Source organism: Sebastes fasciatus, chromosome 4 (genome assembly GCF_043250625.1).
Source record: "Sebastes fasciatus isolate fSebFas1 chromosome 4, fSebFas1.pri, whole genome shotgun sequence".
In the NCBI taxonomy this organism is placed as follows: domain Eukaryota; kingdom Metazoa; phylum Chordata; class Actinopteri; order Perciformes; family Sebastidae; genus Sebastes; species Sebastes fasciatus.
In genome coordinates, this window is record NC_133798.1 from 18,866,519 (window position 1) to 18,872,518 (window position 6,000).

Sequence of the window (6,000 nt, forward strand, 5' to 3'; positions counted from 1 at the left end):
TTTAATTTAAATTACCATTACTATAGCTTGTTTTATTTATCGTGTGTTGTGTTATGATGTTATTGTGTTATTATGTTATTATTACATGATTTTATTTGGCACTAATTCATGGTAGTGCACTACATTTGTGTGTGTGTATGTATGTATATGTGTGTTAGCTAATATATGACTCATGGGTGTGGATATTAATGTAAACATGATCTGAATATGATGATTAAAAGCTTTCTGCAAAGTTCTACTGCCCGGTTTGTCATTAAGGAACTCAAGGTGGATTCCCTGTAAAAAAAAAAAGACAAAAAGCTAAATATGTTTTATTTAATTATGATACTGACATTTTAGACATTTTAAAGCTTCCGTATAGGATTAAAGTATCACGTAAATGGTAAATTAAATACAACGAGATTCACAGTTGCCACTTCTGGTCAGTGCTTTAAAACAAATACTTGACAAGACTAAACGAGGCAGATAAAACATATAACAGGTAAAACACACACAGTTATAAAGCAAATAAAACAGGTAAAGTAGATGTAATAAATAAATATAAACAAAAGTGTTACACTAGAGGTATAAAATATAAAAATAGATGTAATGTAAACAGAGGTAATTGCACTTGTAAAACAGGTAGGGTAGATGTAATAAATAAATAAATGTAAACAAAGGTAGTTGCACTTGAGGTGTATATTGCATCAACGATATTGCTTATCTTATCTTATCACATTTGTAAATAATGAACATGATTGACTTAATTGATTAAAAAAGCAAGGCACTGATACTAGACCTGCTAATATTCACATCTTAATATTTAACCCACTCAAAGAAGCCTATAATGAGGGGGTTTCCAGTAGTAGCCATCTCTTTCCTGCAGTAGCTGTTGTTGTCCAGCAGAGGTCAGTGGTGGCGCTGCAGAGAGAAACACAACAACAGGCCTCCAGGTTAGAGGAAGAGTAGGATGAGACAGCAGAACCATAGCTAGCTAACAGCATCAAGACTCATTCACAAGAATAAACACAACATTAAAGTTAGTTTGAAGGTTCTTCTGAACGAAATCTGTCACAAAATGGGTTACAAGCTGTAACAGGTCAAAGTTCTACGAGGATTTAATGATTTGTGTGTTTCATTCTCTGGTGAGTCTCTTGCATATTTAGCGTTACCATTCTGTGCTAGCTAACAATGCTAACAATGCTAAATGTATTCTGTTAAGTTACAGAGAGTGAGAAGTTCTCTCGGCACGAATTATTGACATTAAGCTGATTTGTGGGCTTTCTTGATAATACATTTTCTAAAAAATAATCAAATTATGACTTGAGTTGAATAAACTAAAGCATAATTAGAAGGAGCTGAGGTGGTGTGGTATGCTACAGTAGCGCCAGGGTTTTACATGTGCAGCAGCAAGAGGATTGAATGTATAGTATTCTTGAAAGTAACGTTACTGTCATTTTTTTAATGTGGATTTTTTTGAGTGATATTAGTTCCAGATCTGGTATTATTTTTCATTTAATACAGAATAATTAAAGGGACTGTTTGTAAGAATCAGAAATGCTTGTTAACAGCGACACCTGTGGCCGTTAAGTCAACGAAAGTCAGCTTGGGGCTCGCGCTTGTGCTCGCTCTACATAGACATGAACGAGCAACGCTCAAAACAGTGAGGTGACACACGTCAGCTAAAACCACAATATCACTCTATATTTCACCTGCATGACAGTAATGTTAGCTGACCAGACGAAGGTCTCTCCATGAATCAATGCTGATCCTAGTGTTGGCTTTTCCTGCCTCAGCCTCCCGACCACGGCCGGAGGGAGACACCGGCACCCGGTCGGAGACGATAACGTTTCTCACTGCGGAGCTCCGTCACTTCACAAGACATGGGAAACCTCTGTTGGTCTGGAGGAGCTGCAGCAGTTATTTTTGCACAAATGTCCACTGTACATTCACTAGATATTCTCAGAGCTAAACTAACTCTTCTGCAGTGTGTAGTGTGCACGCATGCACGTGAGGTGGAGCGAGCTGAGTGAAGGCAAGCAGGCAGAGGAGCAGAGGAGCAGAGTACAGCAGAGACTCCGGCCCTAGAGACCAAAGTTACGGTCTCCCCCGCGTCCTCCGACCGCAGCCAACACTGCTCAACAGACGGGCTTCACTAGATATAACTTTGCGGTTTTGGTGCTTCTGTGTAGTTTGTGTTGGAGTCTTGTCTGAACAGCGTAGCCACACGCGAGCGAGTATATGCGAGCGCGCATGGGACACCGACCCGGGTGATTTATACATGTAAGAAGTTACAAACTTTAAATGTCCCTTTAAAGTCCCTTTAAACGTTGCTCTGCTTATATAGTTTTTTTCTTTTTCTTTTTTGCACCTGATTTGTTAGACAACATAACAGCCGACGATGCACGGCAGGTTTTCAGAGGGGCATCTCACCGGTCCAGAGGACCGATTCACTCCACAATCTTCATCACATCATACAGATAAGCGCTGCGATCACAACACACTCCCATTTTCCAAAGAAAAAAAAAAGCACATGCTACCCGGGTGGATGAACATTGGTTTTATTTGAGCTCTACGAAACGTTTCAATCTGGCTTCAGACCACACCACAGCACAGAGACCACCCTCATCAAAATCACAAATGACCTCCTCATCGCTGCAGATTCTGGTCACATCAGCATCCTCGTCCTCCTGGACCTCTCAGCTGCCTTCGACACAGTCTCCCACACCATCCTCCTCACCCGCCTATCTGACTACCTTGGCCTCACCGGTTCAGCTCTCTCTTGGTTTCAGTCCTACCTCACAAACAGAAAACAGTTTGTCACCATCAGAGACTCCAGTTCCACCCCGGCCCCAGTCAACCATGGCGTACCTCAAGGCTCTGTGCTGGGACCCCTCCTCTTCACCATCTACATGCTCCCCCTTGGTCAGATCATCCGCCACCACGGTCTCAGCTTTCATTCATATGCTGACGACACACAACTATATCTCAGCACCAAACCATCCACCCAGCTACCCCCACAGTCACTTGTAAACTGCCTACATGCAATAAAAATCTGGATGTCATCAAACTTCCTAAAACTCAACAGCAACAAAACCGAGCTCATGGTTGTGGCTCCCAAGGCCCTGCTCCGGAAGGTTGGAGATCTCCACCTGGACGTTGACGGCTGTTCCTTCTCCCCATCCTCGGAAGTCCGCAACCTGGGTGTCATCCTGGACCCAACACTATCATTCCAATCTCATATCAGGTTCATCACCAAATCCGCCTTCTTCCACCTCAAAAACATCTCACGTCTCCGGCAATCACTCTCTGACTCTGTGGCAGAAACCCTCATCCACGCTTTCGTCACCTCCCGTTTGGACTATTGCAATGGAGTTCTGTCCGGGGTTCCCAGCAAAGCCCTGGACAGGCTCCAGTATGTGCAAAACTCGGCTGCCAGGGTTCTCACCCGCACCAAGCCCTGGCAGCACATCACCCCCACCCTCATCCACCTCCACTGGCTCCCGGTCAAGTCCCGCATCACCTACAAGATCCTCCTCCTCACCTACAAATCCCTCAATGCCCTGGCTCCTCAGTATTTATCTGACCTCCTCCACCCTTACACACAGCCCCGGAACCTTAGATCCTCAGGCACGGGTCAGCTCTCCGTCCCTCACACAAGAATGAGAACTTTTGGGGACAGAGCCTTCAGTGTGACAGCCCCCACCCTCTGGAACTCTCTCCCCATAGAGCTCCGCAACGCACCATCTCTGGACACCTTCAAAAGACTCCTCAAAACCCACCTCTTCACCAAGGCCTATGGCCTCTAGCTACTGTTACATTTGTTGTGTTTATTTATGTCTTTGTTAAGCGTCCTTGGGTTTCATGAAAGGCGCTATATAAATCCAAGCTATTATTATTATTATTATTATTATTTGATTTGGTTTGTTATTTTCTCAGAGCAGTGAATTATTTATGAAGTTTAATTTTCTCCTCAACTTGAGTTGGTTGGGGAGGGCAAGGAAAAGACACTGATCTTCCCAACTTAGGGCAGGATAAAAAAGAACAGCAAACTATACTTATAAAACTATGTTTTCATTCCTCTACATGCTCCTTGAAAAGTAACTAGGTTAAAGAGGAGTTTGCAGGTTGATTTTTTCACTAATTTACGCTTAACCTTTCCTGAAAATTGCCATTTCAAAAGCTGATGCAGGATTTTATATGTTTTACAAGACATGAGGGCATAAATTCAGAGGGGAAAATAGCTTTTGAGTACTTTTGAACACTTTTTTCTAACGGCTTACGTCAAACGCATCATACTACGCCACGGGGGGGCCTTGTCCTCGACTCTGCCTCAGCGCAATGTGCAGTAGTAAGTGGTAGAGCGTTTCAACAGTTGTAGTTTAGTGAGTCTGGATTTTTTTCGGTAGTTTGACATTAAATTTCACATTTGTCATCATGTTTAATTAGTCAAGTAGTTAATTAATTAGTCATTTGTGCATGATACACAAACTCCAACCTATCAGGACGTGGAGTCTGTAATTTACATGAAGAAGCGTGGAGCTAGCTTTCGTGTCTGGGTGTGTTCAGGTGAAGAGACGGGACTTCACTGCTGCATCTGTAACGGAAAACACGGTCATCGTTACGGCGCTCCTTATGGACAGTAGGATTATTTACCCAGTGATATGATTGAGTTCAGGATGGTATGCTGAAGGCCAGGACTCATAGTTGAAGCGGCTCCTTCAGTTCACACAGGTGCTTGATTGGCTCCGTCAGCAGTAACGTTAGCTTCATGGTGTAGGGAGGAGAGAGCAGGGAGACACGCTGCAGAGCCCCGCTGCCTCAGCCTGCACTTAGGCAGGAAAAGCCAACACTAGGATCAGATCTAAATCATGTTCATGAAGAGACCTTCGTCTGGTCAGCTAACATTACTGCCAAGCAGCTGAAATATAGAGTGATATTGTGGTTTTAGCTGACGTGTGTCGCCTCACTGTGTTGAGTGATGCTCGTTCAGGTATATTGAGAGCGAGCAAGCGCGAGCCCGACGCTGACTTTCGTTGATTTCACGGCCACAGGTGTCGCTGTTAAGAAGCATTTCTGAAAGTTACAAATAGTCCCTTTAAAGCTAATCGGAAACACCAGCAAACAACTAATCAATTAATCAAGAAAATAATCGACAATGAAAATAATTGTAGTTGCAGCCCTACAGCAGCAAAAATTAGGTGGACAAAATATAAGAAACACCTCTCAGTATTACACAATACAATTCAACAGCAGACTCAGAAATAACCATAAAGTTGAATCTCTAAAACAGTTTGAGCAAAAAGCTTTATAAACTGCATGATGATATAATGTATTAAAGGGCTGTTGTATCAGACTGCATTAGTTTTAATTTGTGTACGTAATAAATTGGGAAAGCCTCTTTTTAGTCAAAAGGATGGCAGCCGTGCACTACTCTACACAGTACAAGAAAATGTGTTTTTACAAATTTTCTATATGCTGTCACTATTTTGGGTTTACTCTCAAGACTTGTAAACTGCATAATCTGCTTTTTCTACAGGCTTCTCTTGACAGCCTTTCATTTCAACTATGATAGCAGCTGAGACATCGAACCAGTGATGGTGACGTCTGATGTTCGCCCTATCAAGTAGTCTCCATCATAATGCAGTCAGCCATTTCACTGAGTCCCTAAATATTACTTATTATGTGTGAGCCAACTATAATATCACTGAATGTGATCCAAAGACGTTTCCTTCCTTAAGCATATGCATCAGCCCTCATGGAGTCATGGGAGAGGGCTACATCACGGCACCAAAGACAGAGAGCAGTGCGTTGTTGTCCTCTGCTGCACCTGCCCCCCTTTCCACATCCTGCCACCAAGGATGAGACAGTTGGCCTGTATCTTACATGGTATTCACAGTTTAACACAAGGCATTAATGTGAAACCAGCACAAATTGTGTTCCCGGTTTATGGCTCAGTGCTTTTTGGAAATTGTTTTTTCAGGACATGGGTGCAGAGGCTGGGAAAAACTGGTTTATATT